This window comes from Dendropsophus ebraccatus, chromosome 1 (assembly GCF_027789765.1).
Source record: "Dendropsophus ebraccatus isolate aDenEbr1 chromosome 1, aDenEbr1.pat, whole genome shotgun sequence".
Taxonomy (NCBI): Eukaryota; Metazoa; Chordata; class Amphibia; order Anura; family Hylidae; genus Dendropsophus; species Dendropsophus ebraccatus.
This window is the reverse complement of record NC_091454.1, coordinates 219,037,426-219,058,208: the sequence shown is the minus strand read 5'-3', so window position 1 is coordinate 219,058,208 and position 20,783 is coordinate 219,037,426. Positions and strand designations below refer to the sequence as shown.

The 20,783-nt window shown below is 45.2% G+C and overlaps 4 non-coding genes across 4 annotated transcripts; all 4 read left to right on the top strand.

The window, feature by feature from the left end:
- The first annotated feature begins 9,469 nt into the window (after positions 1–9,469).
- Positions 9,470–9,541, top strand: TRNAQ-CUG (transfer RNA glutamine (anticodon CUG)). Its single transcript has one exon. It is a non-coding gene; the product is annotated as a tRNA-Gln (tRNA).
- A 1,149-nt stretch (positions 9,542–10,690) lies between these two features.
- TRNAI-AAU (transfer RNA isoleucine (anticodon AAU)) lies at positions 10,691–10,764 on the top strand. Its single transcript has one exon. It is a non-coding gene; the product is annotated as a tRNA-Ile (tRNA).
- Positions 10,765–11,934: 1,170 nt separating this feature from the next.
- Positions 11,935–12,006, top strand: TRNAQ-CUG (transfer RNA glutamine (anticodon CUG)). Its single transcript has one exon. It is a non-coding gene; the product is annotated as a tRNA-Gln (tRNA).
- Positions 12,007–17,749: 5,743 nt separating this feature from the next.
- TRNAQ-CUG (transfer RNA glutamine (anticodon CUG)) lies at positions 17,750–17,821 on the top strand. The gene has a single exon. It is a non-coding gene; the product is annotated as a tRNA-Gln (tRNA).
- The last annotated feature ends 2,962 nt before the right edge of the window (positions 17,822–20,783 follow it).

The following is a 20,783-nucleotide window of genomic DNA, read 5'->3' as shown; positions in this document are numbered from 1 at the left end:
GGAAGAGGGGGACCATCTATAAGGGGGGGGGGAGAGGGGGACCATCTATAAGGGAGGGGAAAGAGGGGGACCATCTATAAGGGAGGGGGGAGAGGGGGACCATCTATAAGGGAGGGGGGAGAGGGGGACCATCTATAAGGGAGGGGGGAGAGGGGGACCATCTATAAGGGGGGGGGGGGAGAGGGGACCATCTATAAGGGGGGGGAAGAGGGGGACCATCTATAAGGGGGGGGGGAGAGGGGGGACCATCTATAAGGGGGGGAGAGAGGGAAGAGGGGGACCATCTATAAGGGGGGGGGGAGAGGGGGACCATCTATAAGGGGGGGAGAGAGGGAAGAGGGGGACCATCTATAAGGGGGGGGGGAGAGGGGGACCATCTATAAGGGAGGGGGGAGAGGGGGACCATCTATAAGGGAGGGGGGAGAGGGGGACCATCTATAAGGGAGGGGGGAGAGGGGGACCATCTATAAGGGAGGGGGGAGAGGGGGACCATCTATAAGGGGGGGGGGGAGAGGGGGACCATCTATAAGGGGGGGAAGAGGGGGACCATCTCCTAAAAGATCAGCACCCTCCTCTCCTGACATCCTCTGTGCTGCTGTGACCTCTCCTAAAAGATCAGCACCCTCCTCTCCTGACATCCTCTGTGCTGCTGGGACTTCTCCTATAGGATTAGCACCCTCCTCTCCTGACATCCTCTGTGCTGCTGGGACCTCTCCTATAGGATTAGCACCCTCATCTCCTGACATCCTCTGTGCTGCTGGGACCTCTCCTATAGGATTAGCCCCCTCCTCTCCTGACATCCTGTGTGCTGCTGGGACCTCTCCTATAGGATTTGCCCCCTCCTCTCCTGACATCCTCTGTGCTGCTGGGACCTCTCCTATAAAGTCAGCCCCCTCCTCTCCTGACATCCTCTGTGCAGAAAGGGACCAAACTATATGTTTATTGGGGACAGCAGTGGGGGGGGGGGGGGGGCAGTAGTGGATTATAATGTGGGCGGATTGACGGGGGGGGGGGGGGGGGGGCGTCATTCTATAGTTCGCCTCGGGCAGCAGAGAGGCTAGAATCACCCCTGTGTCCCTGGTCTGGGGATAACCCATCGAAATACCATCTGTGCAACCTTAAGTTTTCATTTCCACCTGGTGGACATTTTGGGCCAGAGCTGGATCTCTCATCGTAAAGGGACGTCCTTCCCCTGAGTGATGTAGGCAGAATAGCTACCAAGCTAGAGGAATAGGATCAAAAACCACCAGATGTTGAGGGGAATCAAGAGGAGTTAAACCAGCTCCAAATGAGAAGGAGTTTTGATGCCAGACCACCTGCAGGAAGTTGTCTCTTTCTCTTTCCAGCCTGGGAAAGGGTCATCAAGGACGATTAGGTCCTAAATGTAATAGGAGAAACTACACCTGTGTGTTGTTTTTACTGTGACTAAATAACACCACCATAACCTGGCCGTTACTACAACACAGTGACTTGATAGCCCCTCAGTAGTGTGACTGGATAACGCCCACATACTAGGACGTCTGGATGTTACCATTGCGGTATGGTGACCGAGGGGCTGGAGGTGTTGCGGTACCGCTGCGGCAAATGTCACAGGGTCTGAGTGGTAGGTCACTCTCTTCACACACTTTAAGAGATTGATATTTATTGATTTCTGGAAAATGACATTTAAATGGAAGTTATGCTTTAACCCCTTAAGGACAGAGCCTGAAATGGCCTTATTGACAGAGACACATTTTATGAATATGACCTGTGTCACTTTATTCATTAATAACTTCGGGATGCTTTTACCTATCCGGCCGATTCTGAGAATGTTTTCTCATGACATATTGTACTTTACATTTCTGGTAAAATGGAGTCAATACTCATAACGAATCTTTATGAAAAACACCAAAATAACGTGAAAAATTGTGAAAAAAAAATGCATTTTTCCAACTTTGAAACCTTTCTGCTTATACAGAAAGTGGTTATGCCACATAAATTATATATTAAATAGCATTAGCAACATGTCTACTTTATGTTGGCGGCATTTATTAAACTATATTTTTTTTTTTTTAGACAATAGAAAGCTTAAAACATTAGCAGCAATTTTCCAATTTTTCAGTAAAATTTCAAAATCAGATATTTTTAGGGACCTGTTCAGGTTTAAAGTGTATTTGAGGGGCCTGTATGTTAGAAAGCCCCACAAAGCACCCCATTCAGAAACTGCACCCCCCAAACTCTGCAAAAGCATATCCAGAAAGTGTTTTAACCCTTTAGGGAAGTAACAGAAATAAAAGCTAAGTGTGTAAGAAATTTAAAAAATTTTATTTTCTGTGCAGAGATTTTATTGTAATCCAATATCTTTCATAATAATAAACCTATTACCAGAGAAATGCACCCCAATATTGATCGCTCCGTTTCTGCAGTTTATAGAAATACCCCATATGTGGCCCTATTGCGCTATTTGATGCAACCACAAGCCTCAGATACAAAGGAGCGCCTAGTGAATTTTAACGCCTCCGTTATATTTGGTCATTTTTGACTGTACAACTTCAGGTTGGCAGAGGCTCTGGGGTGCCAAAACCTAAAAAACACCCCTAAAGGGACACCATTTAGAAAACTACACCCCTCAAGGAATGTAACAAGGGGTGCGGTGAGCATCTGGACCCCACAGGTGCTTCACAGATTTTCAGAACAATGTGGTGTAAAAAAGGAAAAATTCTATTTTTTACACTAAAATGTTGTTCTAGCCTTCATTTTTCATTTTTACAAGGGGATAAAAGAAAAAAAAAACACCAAACGTGTAGCGCAGTTTCTCCCGAGTACGGAAATACCCCACATGTGGACATAAAGTGCCAAGCGGGCGCAGGACGAGCCTCCAAAGGGAAGGAGCGCCAATTGGCCTTTGGAAGCTGGATTTCAATGGAATGGATTTCAAGGGTCATGTCGCATTTACAGAGCCCTCATGCTGCTAAAACACTGGAAACCCCCCACAAGTGACCCCATTCTGGAAACTACACCCCTCACGGAATCTAACAAGGGGTTCAGTAAGCATATGGACCCCACTGGTGACGGGCACAAATGTGGAACAATGTGACGTGAAAGTAAAAATTTTAATTTTTTCACTTTCACGGCACAAATGTGCACGTCATCAAGGGGTCCATATCCTCATTGCACCCCTTGTTAGATTCCCTGATGGGTGTAGTTTCCAGAATGGGGTCACTTGTGGGGGGTTTCCACTGTCTTGGCAGCACGAGGGCTCTGTAAATGTGACATGGCGTTCATCATCCATTCTGGCCAAATCCAACCTCCAAAATCCAAATGGCGCTCCTTCCCTTCGGAGGCTTGCCCTGCGCCCACATGGCGCTTTATGTCCACATGTGGGGTATTTACAGACTCGGGGGAAAATTCTCTACACATGTTGTGTGTTTTTTTCTCTTTTAACCTCTTGTGAAAACGAAAAATTTAAGGCTAAACCAACATTATAGTGTAAAAAATGTAATATTTCATTTTCACGCCATATTGTTCCACATTTGTGCCCGTCACCAGTGGGGTCCATATGCTCACCCCTTGTTACATTCCCTGAAGGGTGTAGTTTCCATAATGGGGTCACTTGTGGGGGGTTCAACTGTCTTGGCAACACAGGGGCCTTTTAAATGCAACATGGCCCCTCGAAATCCATTCCAGCCAAATCCAGCCTCCAAAAGCCAAATGGCGCTCCTTCCCTTTGGAGGCTTACCCTGCACCCGCACGGTGGGGTATTTCCGTACTCACGGGAAATTGCTCTACACATTTAGTGTTTTTTTTATCTTTTAACCCCTTGTGAAAATGAAAAAATCAAGACAAGATCAATGATTTAGTGTAAAAATTAAACATTTTTTACACTAAATGTTGGTCTAGCCTTGATTTTTTCCTTTTCCACAAGGGGTTAAAAAAGAAAGTGAACACAAAACGTGTAGAGTAATTTCCCCTGAGTACGAAAATACCCCACATGTGGATATAATGTGCCATATGGGCACAGGGCAAGCCACCAAAGGGACAGAGCGCCATTTAGAGGCTGGAATGGAGGATGGAGGCCATGTCGCAATTAAAAAGCTCTTGTGCCACCAGGACAGTAGAAACCCCCCACAAGTGACCCCATTCTGGAAACTACACCCCATAAAGAATCTAACAAGGGGTGCAGTGCGCATATGGACCCCACTGGTGACGGGCCTATATGTGGAACATGTGCCGTGAAAATAAAAAATACAATTTTTTTCATTTTCACTCCACAAATGTGGCCGTCACCAGGGGGCCATATCCCCGCAGCCCCCCTTGTTAGATTCCTTATGGGGTGTAGTTTCCAGAATGGGGTCACTTGTGGGGGGTTTCTACTGTCCTGGACGCACAGAGGCTTTGTAATTGCATCATGGCATCCTCTAATGGGAATGGCGGCCATACCTACTTAGCTGGGGAAAAGGGACAATTCTAATTTATTTGGGGGTATTAGGCCAATTATTAGTTTATAAGGTTGGAAATGACAGGTGTCCATCAAATTCAACCTGTGTTGATCCAGAGGAAGGCAAAAAAAAACCTCGACAGTAGCCTCATCACAGGGAAAAAATTCCTTCCCGACTCCATAATGGCAATCAGAATAATCCCTGGATCAACGTGACCCTGAAATAGGAATAAGGGACAGAATTTAGATAATGTGGAACTCCGATGACGTGTAGTACGCCTTAAAGTGATCCTGTATGCAGAGGCCGGGGTGATCAGGACAGGCGTCACACTGGAAAATGGTGTCCTTCCTGATCCCCCTGTTACGCCACACTCTGCACTTCTTCTGGGGTCTCCTGTTTTCCAGTGTGGGGGACGTCACCTGGAAAATGTTGTCCTGGTGCGATACGGGGTCCTTCATATCCAGAAGCACTGTGTCCGCGCCATGGCATCTTAATATTAGGGCTTTATTACGGCTTCTGATATTTTCGGATCGTGGCGCAAGCTACAGTAGCTCGGGCAGCGAGAGACCAGAGGAGGGGGTGCTGGTATAAATGTTATCCCCGTACAGGTGGTGACCTTTACCCAGCAGTGGGAAGATCAGTTCCCGAACGATCTCCCCACTAACTCCGAGGATGGGGGGGCATCTGGGGGCTGGATTCGGGTGTCCCTTCCTTCATACACTCTAAGTCTATGACACGGGTGGAGACGCGAGCCCACATCAGTCCGCCGGTGGGTGCCAGCTGCGGAATGCACAAAGGGTTATCCTTCGCCATTCCGCAGTGTGCACGTACCCTAAATCTGTAAGTGCACCCTGAGGTACTCTCACAGAGTGTGTAGAATTTCACGCCATACCGTCATCTCTTATTGGGACGGTACTGGTGGAAAAGACGTGTCTGGGGGGCAGCGTAAGCTACGCTACCCCCAGACACGTCACTGGATGATGAGGATGATGAGGATGAATGGAGGAAAGAAGGATCCCCCCATTCATCCTCACTGGCTGTTTCAGTGTCGGAGGCAATAATAACGTATGCGTCCGCCACCGAAAACACCCTGGGGGCCATCTTTATACCGGGACTAGTATATGGGGTATGTAAATGTGTAGTGGTGTAGTGTAAAACTTTATTTCATGTAGTGTGGTGTAGTGTAGTGTTTACGTGTTTTTTTGACAGTAAGAAAAAATATCCCTACGCCAAGAAAGAAGCTGCTGATAAATGCCGCACTTATCAGCAGACAGTGGCGGTAGGATATAGGGGGGAAAAACGCTCCTACGCCAAAAAGGAGGAGTTGCTGATCAGCGGTGCACTTACGTGCAATGCTGATCAGCACTCAGTGGCGTTAGGGCGCAAAAAAAAAAAAAAAAAAAATTGAAAAAAAAAAAAAAATCTTTTTAACCCAAAGCAACTGATCAGTGAATGATATTCACTGATAAGCCGCTAGGGGGCAGTAGAGCGACGCTGCCGGAGATTGCCGAGACCCGCCGAACCCGAGGACCCGAGCGTTTCCGAAGATTTCCGACGCTGGACGACCGAACCCGGGAGTGAAGCGAAGAAGACGCTAGGACGGCGCGGACCGCAGATCTTCGCTCTGGACGCCCAGATCAGGTCAGTATGGTACACCTGCACCACACACACCTGTTCTGCACCTCTCAGCTACCTAGCTGAGGGTTGCAGAACCCGACAAAACTGTTTTTTTACAGTTTGATCGCCATGATGGGCCGGCCGATACTGGCCGGCCTATCACGGCGATCGTGGGGGTGGCATCGGCGCCATCTTTCCCCAGTACACTAATGGCGATTGGTGCTATCTCGGACAGCACCAATCGCCATTGCTTTCTGGGTCACCGGGTCACCGATGACCCGGAAAGCTGTTTTCAGCTGCTATATGCTGATCTGTATTGATCAGCATATAGCAGCAATCGTCGGCACGGGAGGGGTTAATCACCCCCCGTGCCGACGAGCAGAGATGGCCTGCTATACATTAGAGCAGGCCATCTTCTCCGACCGCTGTGTGTGAACACACAGCAAGCGGGGAAACATAGGGCGTAAGTATACTCCCGTTTGCGTTAAAACCCACCCTGCGGGGGCGTATACTTACGCCCGATGTCAGAAGGGGTTAAAGCAAATTTTATGTTAATTGCAAATTTTTCACATTTGTTTTTCCAATTTTTTTTTTTTATTGAAGTGGTTTTCACAGGCCGGTTAGCTCAGTTGGTTAGAGCGTGGTGCTAATAACGCCAAGGTCGTGGGTTCGATCCCCGTACGGGCCAGTCTCTTTTCTTTTATAAACATATTTTGTGGAGAAAACTGGCAGAGACCACGGTTTGATTCCATCTTAGTATATCTAAACTAGCTCAGGGATCGTATTACAAGTTGAGGTTACTTTAGAGCAGGAATAGGGAACCTTCGGCCCTCCAGTTGTTACAAAACTACAATTCCCATCATGCCTCTACGTGTTCTATTCCTACTATTTTGAGCTTCCTCCAGGAGGGGCTGGACAAGGGCCTAAGCCTTGGCCCCATCAAAGTGCAGGCTGCAGCTTTATCAAGTTTCTTTGACGTTCCCCTTATGGAAGATAGTCCCGTCAGTAGGTTCATAAAGACAGTGCCTAGAATCAGGCCCCCTCCATAGTTAGGTCTTTTCCACCCTAGGACCTAAATGTTGTATCATCTGCCATCATGTCTCCACCATTTGAGCCACTAGAAAGCAGGGGGGCACTTTTTTGCTGGGACCAGGGAGGAGGTGGCCGAGGGAAAAGATGTCCACTCACCTCACCGGTTCCAGCGGCGTGTCCCGCATCGCGGCACTCCGGTTCCCAGACACTTCCGGGTGTCTGACGCGGGCCCAAGACGTGACGTCTCAGGTCCACTCAGCCACTCAGTGACAGAGGCGGGATTTGAGCAGACTTGAAACGGATCCTGCCTCCTTCACTGAGTGGCTGAGCGGACCTGAGACGTAACGTCTCGTGCCCGCGTCAGACACCCGGAAGTGGCGGGGAATCGGGCACCGGAGCACCACGATGCGGGATCCGACGCTGAAAACGGGGAGGTGGGTGGACGTCTTTTCCCTCGGCCACCTCCTCCTCAGTCCCAGCAAAAAAGTACCCCCCCAGTGGAGTACCCCTTTAAGCAATTATCTTCCAAGACAACCTTTCTAGGCAAGTAGTCATTAGAGATGAGCGAACCGGCCGAGCTTCTGACTGCTGCTGTCTGCCCACTCCGTGGAGAGGGTGGATACAGCCGGAGGACTGCCTGGAAAACTGGGATACAGCCTCTGGCTATGGCTGTATCCCAGTTTTCCAGGCTGTCCTCTGGCTGTATACGAACCCATGAGAGTTCATACGAACCCGAACCTTGGCCGGTTTGCTCATCTCTAGTAGTCATGCGCAATCTGTCAATCACAAAATCCTGGAGGCTAGACGACAACCTATTTATCCAATGTCAGGCAAAGAATAGGGGAAGAAAGGTGTCAAAAGACACAGTGGCCAGGTAGATCAAGCTAGCAATAACGATCCTACCTGGCACAAGGTAAACCCATCCCTTCAGGTATCAAAGCTCACTCGACTCATGGAGTCTCCTCCTCTTGGGTGAAAAGGGCAGACGCCTCAATCGTACAAATCTGTAAGGCCCCCTTCACAAGTCTGTGTCAGCTTCTATGGGGGCATCTGGGCCGGAATTCCGGACAAAAATAGGACATGTCCTATTTTTTCCGGACCTATTTTCCGGAACGGACACCCTTCCGGAAAAATCCGGAAGGGTGTCCGTGACCAATTAAAGTCTATGGGTCCGGAAATCCGTACGGATTTCCTAATAGGAAATCCGGATGTTTTTTCCGGACGTGTGAAGGGGGCCTAAGGCGGCGATGTGGTCAAGTATACACACATTCATGAAACACTACTGTTTAGATGTGCTGGCCGCTCGAGACTATGCGTATGGATGCAAGATCCTTTGAGTAGTCGTCCCTTCTGAGACTTCTGATTTGGTGGGCCTCCATTCATGGTGCCATCATAAGGAAAGATGCTGTAGAAATACAGAATTATTCCCTCATCGTTAGTTTCCTTCATGACAGCACCACCCGGACTATTGTTGTATTGTCTTATGGGTCTCTTAGCGCAACTCTACATTGTAATTTGGAATCACTGGGGGGGGGACCTGGGGAGGGGCTTGTCATACTTAACTTAGTCTAGTCCCTACAGAGACAAAGAGAACATTCTCCATTCATGGTGCTGTCATGAAGGATTGGTGGAAAAGGAATTAACGGAGAGTGAATAATTCAATGTTTTCTGCTTACATTTAAGCAGAAACCGGGGAAAAGACCAGAGAATCAAACCCCGGTCTCCCGCGTGACAGGCGGGGATACTTACCACTATACTAACGAGGAGCTGTTTAGGATAAACATCTCCTACATGACACCCAGGGATACTTAGTGCAATATTAACAACTGCTTAGGGCCACCCACATGTGGTAAGTTCAATTAGATAACTCATAGGGAAAAGTAATAAGGAATAGTCCCCCAACAGACTTTCTTTTTCCTGAGAAACAGCAGGACTGTCCCCGCCCCGCCCCACCTCCCGGACAATGGTGGATTCCTTGTCAAACCCATGGATCTAACGACTGTTGTTCCATGTATTATACTGAACGACTTTAGGTCATTTACAAAAGCGCTCATATGTATTAATTTATCGTTAATTGGAGAAAAACTAAAAAAATCGATTTGACTACTAGGACCCTTAGGGTGAGTTCACACCTACAGGATCTGCAGCAGAAAATACGCTGCAGATCCGGTAAGTGTGAACGTACCCTTAAACAAATTTTCATTCTGTTATACCGACATAGATCTATATCCCAGAGCACTAGCCTGCATGCAAAACCAAACAGACAATTGTTAAGGCATCGCAAGGTCACCCTCGTAGGAAGAAACCCTAGGGCCTCCTTCAATGGGTGCCATGTAAGACATAACCATCAAGTGTGTCAGACACTCAGTGTGACTTTGTCAGAAGGATTCATCACAACAAATGGTTCCATGGTGTAATGGTTAGCACTCTGGACTCTGAATCCAGCGATCCGAGTTCAAATCTCGGTGGGACCTAGTTTCTTTTCTTCTTGTTTTAGAGGACACCCCTGGCAAAAATTATGGAATCATCGGCCAAGGAAGATGTTCATTCAGTTGTTTAATATTGTAGAAAAAAAACAGATTACAGATATGACACAAAACTAAAGTCAAAATGAACAGGAATAAAAATGTGGTAGTCAATATTGTTTAATTTTTTAGACCAAGCAGAGGAAAAAAATTATGGAATCATCCAACTAAGGGTCCATTTACACAGAAAGATTACCTGACAGATTATCTGCCAAAGATTTGAAGCCAAAGCCAGGAACAGACTAAACAGAGAACAGGTCATAAAGGAAAGGCTGAGATTTCTCTTCTTTTCAAATCCATTCCTGGCTTTGGCTTCAAATCTTTAGCAGATAATCTATCATGTAATCTTTCCGTGTAAATGGACCCTTAGGGCCCTATTCCACAGGACGATTATCGTTCCCATAATCATTATCGATAAACGATCCAAACGACCGCTATTGCGAAAGACCTGAGATCGTTCACCCACTTACACGGAATGATAATCGGTACTTATGATCGTTCTTGCGGTCGTCTTGCCGTCGCTATTGCGTTCATCACTCCTGCGAACGACGTCTTATTCAATGCGAACGTTTTGCAAACGAGCAATGATAAAGATAGGTCCAGGTCTTATTAAACGAGCAACGATTTCTCGTTCGGTCGTTAATCGTTAACTGCTATTCAAAGGAACGATTATAGTTTAGATTTGAACCTTAGTCTGCATCTAAAAAAGACTGACCACACTTTGGAGAGCTGCTCAGCTGCGATTGGCTGAGCACAGTTATGCTCAGCCAATCGCGGCTGAGCTTCGGATGACGCTGCAGAGGGCGGCCGGCACTCGGGAAGATCCGCCGTCCGCCCGAAGAAGACGTCACTGCTGAGGATCGGAGACCGTGGTCGGCACGTGACAGGTGAGGATTGCGCACCACACTTCCGGGTACATCGGTGGGGGTGGTGGGACACGGGGAAGGGGGCCATTCACAGACATAACATACATTACAAAGTTGTATAACTTTGTAATGTGTGTTATTCTGTGAATAATTTTTTAGCGCCGGACAACCCCTTTAATTGCAAATTTTTCACATCTGTTTTTCCACTTTCTTTAATGATTGGCTACTCATGGGCCGGTTAGCTCAGTTGGTTAGAGCGTGGTGCTAATAACGCCAAGGTCGCGGGTTCGATCCCCGTACGGGCCAGTCTGTTTTTTTTATAAACATATTCTGTGGAGAAAACTGAGAGAGACCAAGGTTTGATTCCATCTTTTGTTATTATACAAGGCAGATATACTAAGAAAACAGGCATAAAATTATGGGACTTGGGTTAATATGGTCAGGGGAACTCAAGACTTTTTTCAACTTGACGTATGGGATACTCAAAGGGGTCACTTTCTGCTTAGTATCCCTAAACTAGCTCAGGGATCGGATTACAAGTTGTGGTTACTGGAATGGGGAACCTTCGGCCTACCAGCTGTTACAAAACTATGATTCCCATCGGGCCTTTACGTATACACACGTTCATGAAACACTACTGTCTAGATGTGAGGCCGCTCGAGACTATACATATAGATGCTAGGTCCTTTGAGCAGTCGTCCCTCCCTGAGACTTCTAATTTGGTGGGCCACCATTAATGGTGCCATCATGAAGGAAGATGCTGTAGAAATGGTGCTGTCATAAAGGATTGGTGGAAAAGGAATTAATGGTGAGTGAATAATTCAATATTTCCTGCTTAAAAGTGCAACAAAACATAATTAGCCTCCCCGTCGGGGAATCGAACCCCGGTCTCCCGCGTGACAGGCGGGGATACTTACCACTATACTAACGAGGAGCTGCTTTGGCTATACATCTCCTACATGACACCCAGGGATACTTAGTGCAATATTAACAACTGCTTAGGGCCACCCACATGTGGTAAGTTCAATTAGATAACTCATAAAGGCAAAGTAATAAGGAATAGTCCCCCAACAGACTTAACAGGACTGTCCCGCCCCGCCTCCCGGACAATGGTGGATTCCTTGTCAAACCCATGGATCTAACGACTGTCAGTCCATGTATTAAACTGAACGACTTTAGGTCATTTACAAAAGCGCTCATATGTATTAATTTATCGTTAATTGGAGAAAAACTAAAAAAATCGATTTGTCTACTAGGACCCTTAAACAAATTTTCATTCTCTTGTACTGACATAGATCTATATCCCAGAGCACTAGCCTGCATGCAAAACCAAACAGACAATTGTTAAGGCATCGCAAGGTCACCCTCGTAGAAAGAAGCCGTAGGGCCTCCTTCAATGGGTGCCATGTAAGACATAACCATCAAGTGTGTCAGACACTCAGTGTGACTTTGTCAGAAGGGTTCATCACAACAAATGGTTCCATGGTGTAATGGTTAGCACTCTGGACTCTGAATCCAGCGATCCGAGTTCAAATCTCGGTGGGACCTAGTATTTTTTCTTCTTGTTTTAGAGGACACCCCTGGCAAAAATTATGGAATCATCAGCCAGGGAAGATGTTCATTCAGTTGTTTAATGTTGTAGAAAAAAAAAAAGATTACAGATATGACACAAAACTAAAGTCAAAATGAACAGGAATAAAAATGTGGTAGTCAATATTGTTTAATTTTTTAGACCAAGCAGAGGAAAAAAATTATGGAATCACTCCATGGCCGGTGATTCCATAATTTTTGCCAGGGGTTGTACTTTACTATTCAACATATTCCAAATAAAGAGAAAACCCTCATAAAAGCCATATAGTAGAGCTTTACTGGGACACAATGACTGGATAGCCCCTCAATACTGTGACTGGATAACACCCACATAATGTGACTCTATAATACAGCCACACCACCGTCTGGATGCAGGGGTGTAGCTAGGATTCATGGGGCCCCATAGCAAAAGACACACACAAACACACACAATGACGCACATATATACACACACAGAGGCACCATTAACATATATACAGATATAGCACTGATATACAGATATACACACATTTACACTGGAATGCGATGACACTAGTGCAGACATATACACCATAAATAGACCATATATAGCCACAGATACATACATACACTCACTGACATATACATATATACCCACAGATACATACATACACTTACTGACATATACATATATACCCACAGATACATACATACATACACTTACTGACATATACATATATACCCACAGATACATACATACACTCACTTACATATACATAAATAGCCACAGATACATACTTACACTGATATATACCCGCAGATACATACATACACTGACTGACATTTATAGCCACCAATACATACACACACTGACATATACATATATACCCACAGATACATACATACACACACTGACTTCGGCCACCATGTGGTAAGTTTGATTAACCCACAGACAGTCTTTCTTTGTCCTGATAAACAGCAGGATTGTCCCCACCCTCAGCCCACCCTGCTCCCGGGCATTGTAAAATTGACCCTAAGGGTACTATTACACCAAGCAATTTTCCGACGACTAACGATTAACGATAAACGATGTAAACGACCGCTAAGGCAAATGACCCGAAATCGTTCGCCCAAGTACAAGAAACGATGATCGTTATTTATGATCGTTCTTGCGGTCGTTTAGTTGTCGCTATTGCGTACGTGTCGCAGGGTCTGAGTGGTAGGTCACTCTCTTTAGGTATTGACACACACTTTGAGAGATTGATATTTACTGATTTCTGGAAAATGACATTTAGATGGAAGTTATGCTTTAAAGCAAATTTAATGTTAATTGCAAATTTTTCACATCTGTTTTTCCACATTCTTTAATGATTTGGCTATTCATGGGCCGGTTAGCTCAGTTGTTTAGAGCGTGGTGCTAATAACGCCAAGGTCGCGGGTTTGATCCCCGTACGGGCCAATCTGTTTTTTTATAAACATATTCTGTGGAGAAAACTGATAGAGACCAAGGTTTGATTCCATCTTTTATTAATATACAAGGCAGATATACTAAGAAAACAGGGATAAAATTATGGGACTTGGGTTAATATGGTCAGGGGAACTCAAGACTTTTTTCAACTTGACATATGTGATACTCAAAGGGGTCACTTTCTGCTTAGGCTAGGTTCACACTGCGTTTTCAGCATCCGTTTAACGGATCCGGTTTTTTTAACGTCCAGAAAAATAGGGTCAGCAACGTTTTATGGTCCGTTTTGGTCCGCCAAAAAAAACGGATCCGGTTTTTTTTTATAATGGAAGTCAATGGAAAAACGGATGCACACAAATGAATCCGTTTTTTGCAATCCGTTTTTCATGCGTTTTTTGCAAAAAACGAATGCGTTAAACGGATGCTGAAAACGCAGTGTGAACCTAGCCTTAGTATCCCTAAACTAGCTCAGGGATCGGATTACAAGTTGAGGTTACTGGAATGGGGAACCTTCGGCCCTCCAGCTGTTACAAAACTATGATTCCCATCGGGCCTCTACATATACACACGTTCATGAAACACTACTGTCTAGATGTGAGGCCGCTCGAGACTATGCATATAGATGCAAGGTCCTTTAAGCAGTCGTCCCTTCTGAGACTTCTGATTTGGTAGGCCTCCATTCATGGTGCCATCATGAAGGAAGATGCTGTAGAAATATAGAATTATTCCCTCGTTGTTAGTTAGTTAGGTACACCTGAGTTCCCACCCGGACTATTGTTGTATTGTCTTATGGGTCTCTTAGCGCACCTCTACATTGTAATTTGGAATCACTGGGGGGGCCCCTGGGGAGGGGCTTTTCATACTTAACATAGGGTCCTATTCAACGGGCCGAGGAGGGCCGATCAACATACATACATAGTAACATAGTAAATAGGGTTGAAAGAAGACAAGAGTCCATCAGGTTCAATCTAGGGAAACCAGAACAATCTCTGGATCAAAGTATCACCAGAAATCTAATGCCCATAACTTGTAATATTATATTGTTCCAGAAAAGCATCCAGGCCTCCCTTAAACTTATTTAATGAATCGGCCATGACAACATCATGTGGCAGAGAGTTCCACAGTCTTACCGCTCGTACAGTAAAGAACCCGCGTCGATGCTGATGATGAAATCTTCTTTCCTCTAGACGTAGAGGATGCCCCCTTGTCATGGTTACAGACCTAGGAGTAAAAAGATCACTACAAAGATCTCTGTACTGTCCATTCATATATTTGTACATTGTGATCAGATCGCCCCTAAGACGTCTTTTTTCTAGCGTAAATAACCCCAAGCTTGATAACCTGTCTTGGTACTGTAACCCACCCATTCCCGTAATGACCTTTGTTGCCCTCCTCTGCACCCGCTCCAGTTCAGCTGTGTCCTTCTTATATACCGGTGCCCGGTGCTGTACACAGTATTCCATGTGTGGTCTGACCAGTGATTTATAAGGAGGCAAAACTATGTTCTCATCTTTAGCATCTATACCTCTTTTGATGCATCCCATTATTTTATTAGCCTTGGCAGCCGCTGCCTGGCACTGAACACTAAAGTTGAGTTCACTGTCCACCAATACCCCCAGGTCCTTTTCGGAAGTATTTTTACTCAGTGTTTTATTATTTAGCACATAACTGTACTTATCATTTCTACGGCCCAAATGCATAACCTTACATTTATCCACATTAAACTTCATTTGCCATTTCACTGCCCAAGCCTCTAGCTTCTCCAAATCCCTCTGTAATATATTATTCTCCACTGTGCTGATTACTTTACCCAGTTTAGTATCATCTGCAAAAATGGAGATTCTGCTCTTTAGCCCCTCAACAAGATCATTAATAAAAATATTAAAAAGAAGTGGACCCAACACTGACCCCTGTGGTACCCCACTAGTAACTAAAACCCAATCTGCATATGTTCCATCAATGACCACCCTCTGTTTTCTATCACACAACCAGTTACTTACCCATTTGCATACGTTTTCCCCGAGTCCCAGCATCTTCATTTTGTAGACCAACCTTCCATGCGGCAAAGTATCAAATGCCTTTGAAAAGTCCAGATACACAACATCCACAGCCTCCCCCAGGTCCAGTCTATAACTTACCTTTTCATAGAAGCCGATCAGATTAGTCTGACAGGACCGATCCCTCATAAATCCATGCTGGTTCTGTGTTATAACATTATTTTCATTAAAGCGTAACTGTCATGTTTTTTTTTTATTGCAGAAATCAGTAGTATAAGCGATTTTAAGAAACTCTGTAATAGGTTTTATCAGCCAAAAAAGCCTCCTTCTGTACTCAAGAAGCAATTTCCCAGCCTCCCCCCTGACTTCTTATCTGTGCATTATCAGGCAAACACATCTTCATTACAGAGAAGCCAGTGAAGACGGGTTCTGCTCTCTCCATTGTAAGCCTATGAAGGGGGAGGGGCCGAGGGAGATGAGGGAGCAGGAAGAGGTGACATGAAGGTCAGCTGTCTGTAGACTCTCTGGGCACCTAAAACGCAGGATTCTGGGGTCAGAAAGGTCAGTGCTTATCTATGAACTTACTGAGAGAAGATTGCAGGGTGTTGTGCTGTGCAGGACTGCTCCGTGCTCAGTCACTCCTAACAGCCCCTCCCCTCTCCATAGCCACATAATGGACACAGAAATCCTGTTTCATTTGATGTGAGGGGGGAGGCTGGGAGATTGCTTTTTCACTACAGAAGGAAACTCTTTTAGTACATAAAACCTATTACAAAGTTTCTTAAAATCGCTTGTACTGTTGATATTTAATGTTTTCAGAAAAATGGCCCTGAAATGACAGTTACGCTTTAAGATACTCCAGTATAGCATCTCTTACAAACCCCTCAAATACTTTACCTACTATAGATGTTAGACTTACAGGCCTGTAGTTTCCAGGATCACTCTTTGACCCCTTCTTGAATATTAGTACCACATTAGCTATGCGCCAGTCCTGTGGAACAATCCCTGTCGTAATAGAATCTATAAATATTAGGAATAAGGGTCTGTCTAACACAGTACTTAATTCTTGCAAAACTCTACAATGGATACCTTCTGGGCCCGGTGACTTATGGATTTTAATGCTTTTAAGGCGTCTCCCCACTTCTTGCTGTGTTAGGCAGGTGAGATTTATGGGAGGATTTATATTATCCCTAGTCATGTCGTCTGTTATGGGATTCTCCTCTGTGAATACAGTAGAGAATAATGTATTTAGTAGATTGGCCTTTTCCTCTTCCCCCTCCACCATAACACCCAGATTATTTTTGAGGGGACCAACATTTTCGTTTTTAAGTCTTTTGTTGTTTATATAAGTGAAGAATATTTTGGGATTCGTTTTACTTTCTGTGGCTATCCTTCTTTCTGTTGCTATTTTTGCTTCTTTTATTTGCTTTTTACACATTCTATTCTTCTGTCTATAGTTGCTCAATGCTTCCCCACTACCTTCTTGTTTTAGTAGTCTGAATGCTTGTTTCTTATCATTTATTGTACCCCTTACAGCTGTAGTTAACCACATTGGATTTCTCTTATTTCTACCACGTTTATTCCCATATGGTATGTGTCGTTCACACGATTTACCCAGGATGCTCTTAAATATGTCCCATTTCTCTTGTGTACTTTTATTTCTGAAGGCATTGTCCCAGTCTATGTTCCCAAGGTCCTCTCTTAGTTTTTGGAAATTAGCCTTCCTGAAATTTAATGTTTTTGTAGCCCCTCTACTAATTATTTTATTGAAGGACAATTGAAAACTTACTATGTTATGGTCACTATTACCTAGGTGACCCCCCACCTCTATTTTTGATATTCTGTCTGGCCTATTGGTTAAGATCAGGTCCAGAAGGGCCCCCCCTCTGCTAGATCGCCGCTCGTTTACTGGGCCTATTCCACGGCCCGATGATCGTTGAGCGAGGGCTGCAAGGACATTGTTAACGATGTCCTTGCAGCCCTTGCAGCATCATACATTACCTGTCCAGGCTTCTTCTCCGCGCTGTCTTCATCCCCGGGTCCCGCGCGCTCTATCTTCAGAATGGCCGGTCAGCTGACAGGCCACTCAGCCAATCACAGGCCGCACTCCCAGAGCACTAGCCTGCGTGCAAAACCAAACAGACAATTGTTAAGGCATCGCAAAGTCACCCTGGTAGAAAGAAACCCTAGGGCCTCCTTCAATGGGTGCCATGTAAGACATAACCATCAAGTGTGTCAGACACTCAGTGTGACTTTGTCAGAAGGGTTCATCACAACAAATGGTTCCATGGTGTAATGGTTAGCACTCTGGACTCTGAATCCAGCGATCCGAGTTCAAATCTCGGTGGGACCTAGTTTCTTTTCTTCTTGTTTTAGAGGACACCCCTGGCAAAAATTATGGAATCATCGGCCAGGGAAGATGTTCATTCAGTTGTTTAATGTTGTAGAAAAAAAAAAAACAGATCACAGATATGACACAAACCTTAAGTCAAAATGAACAGAAATAAAAATGTGGTAGTCAATATTGTTTAATTTTTTAGACCAAACAGAGGAAAAAAATTATGGAATCATCCAACTAAGGGTCCATTTACACAGAAAGATTACCTGACAGATTATCTGCCAAAGATTTGAAGCCAAAGCCAGGAACAGACTAAACAGAGATCAGGTCATAACACGGAACGATAATCGTTACTTATGATCGTTCTTGCGGTCGTCTTGTCGTCGCTATTACGCTCGTCACTACTGCGAACAATGTCTTATTCAATGCGAACGTTTTGCAAACGAGCAACGATAAAAATAGGTCCAGGTCTTATTAAACGAGCAACGATTTCTCCTTTGGTTGTTAATCGTTAACTGCTATTCAACCGAAAGATTATCGTTTAGATTCGAACAATTTAACGATAATCTGTACGGTAATCGCTCCGTGGAATAGGGCCCTCAGTCTGACCACACTTTGGAGAGCTGTTGCACCAAGTTCCTAAAAGAGCGTAAATCATGACGCAATGCTGTAAAAGTTGTTGGTTGTTCTCAGTCAGCTGTGTCTAAAATCTGGACCAAATACAAAACAACACGAGAAGGTTGTTAAAGGAAAAAAAACTGGTAGACCAAGGAAGACATCAAAGCGTCAAGACAGAAAACTTACCGCAATATGTCTCACAAACATATGTATAAACGTGTGTACAACAAAACAATTGAGGAACGAATGGGAGGAAACTGGAGTCAACGTCTGTGTCCGAACTGTGAGAAACCGCCTAAAGGAAATGGGATTTACGTACAGAAAATCTAAAGAAAATTGTCCACGACCATGACAAGGCTCCAACCTGCAAAGCTGATCTGGCAACAGCAATGAGAGAAAATTGGTGGCAGATTGATGAGGAGTCCTGTCTGTCACTCCTCAGAGACTGTAAGCTGTTATAAAAGCCAGAGGTGGTGCAATAATATACTCGGGATGTGTTGGAGTGTTCTATTGTTTGTTTGTTTTTCATGATTCCATTATTTTTTTCCTCAGATTTGAGTGATTCCATAATTTTTTCCCTCTGCTTGGTCTAAAAAATTTAATGTTACTGACTACCACATTTTTATTTTTTGGTTTGTGTTAGGCTAGGTTTACATATATAGGTCGCATCCATTTTTTGGGGGGGGAAAAAACTGACCACAACTAATGCCAATCTGATGTCACAACTGATGCCAAAAAGATTTTCTATCATCAGGTTTTCTATCCTTTTTTTAAATAAAAAACATCATTTGGCATCAGTTCCAATCAGTTGCCATAAGTTTATTATATAAGTTGTGATCACTTTTTTTTTCCTATACGTACAGGGGCCATCTAGGGCAGCAGAGGACCCCCTGTGAGGTGTACCCCTAAAGTAGATTGCCTCACAGGGGATATCTATTATAGGGGGAAGCAGACCAGGAGTAGATGGCCCCCTGTGAGGTGTACCCCTAAAGTATCTAGTACCTACTAGAGGGTCAGCTGCTATAGAAGGCAGCATCAGAGCTGGTGAACCCTCAAAGGGGGGGGAGGGGACATCTCCTTTGGGGTCAGCTGCTACAGAAGGCAGCATCAGAGCCATCAGAGCAGGTGAACTACTATAGGGGGTGAGGGGGACAACTCATATTGGAGCCCTCTACTGGGGGTAGCCGGAGATGAGGACATCTCCTATAGAGCACTGCCCCTCCTGCCACCAAGGGCCCCTCTGCTGCAGGGCTGGGGTCACAAGGGTTAATCGGGGGCTGGGAACACCTTTCCTTGGAGTACAAAAGCCGGTGTATAAATACATGCGTCGATATCGACAAGGCCTCCGGCACTCCATAGACTCCAGTGGATGCAGCCGCCGCATCACCGAACCGGCGGTGTGTCAGGACGCTACAGGATAAGTTCGGCGATCTGTCGGCACTATTTGCACGCTGAATGCTTTCAACTGTCCCATTGAAAGCAATGAGAACAGTTCAAAGATGCGTTTCTGTGGTGTCCTACCACGGGTGTTACTGCTATATACACCCTTCATAAAAGTCTGTACCTATTGTACTTGTGTGGTGATAAAAGTAGTGCTAAAGTTTCGCCATTAGATGTCACTCTATTAGATATGAGTATTTGGAAGCTGCACAGCTGAAGTGTATAAAGGGTTATTGTTTCTTAATGTGTCACCTGAATCTGCAGACCAGTAGGAATCTGTTCTTCTTCTCTCCTATCAGCTCTTTCTTTATTTCTTGTGTTGCACTATTCATTTACAGCGCACGTTAGTTACGCTAGGGAAGGAAGTCACATGGGTGGAGGAAGTGTAGGAGCTTTTCGTGTTGGACATTGTGGAGGAAGGACGCAAGCTAGATAGCTCTCTACAGTGGTCCTACACAGCACATCACCTAACCTTGGGACACTTCCCCTTTCTGTGGGTGGCAGTTCCGATAGTCACTACACCACTCTGGCCAATGGCGATCACACTAACCCAGTGGACACTGGGAAGGACACTGTTCACAGGGGAAAAAGGAACAACCGGCCTTGTAAAATAAAAGCAGGCGTGTCATCACACCTGTGTGCCCAACTGGCACTGGCGTCACGAAGTAACACCCCAAGGTCCGCCTGTATCTTGGCCAACCACCTCCGTCGTGAAGTCACACTTCACCATCTGGCAAGTGACCAGCCAATCCTCCGATATAACATCATCCCCGAGGTACACCACATTTCCTTCCAGTACTCTTCTCCTGCACCACAGGGAAACTCCGCCGGATGTAGGTAAACCCGGCCTTAGTGTTTCTTAAAGCTAGAAAGTTGTCATTTTAATTGACTTTAGTTTTTTCTCATATCTGTGATCTGC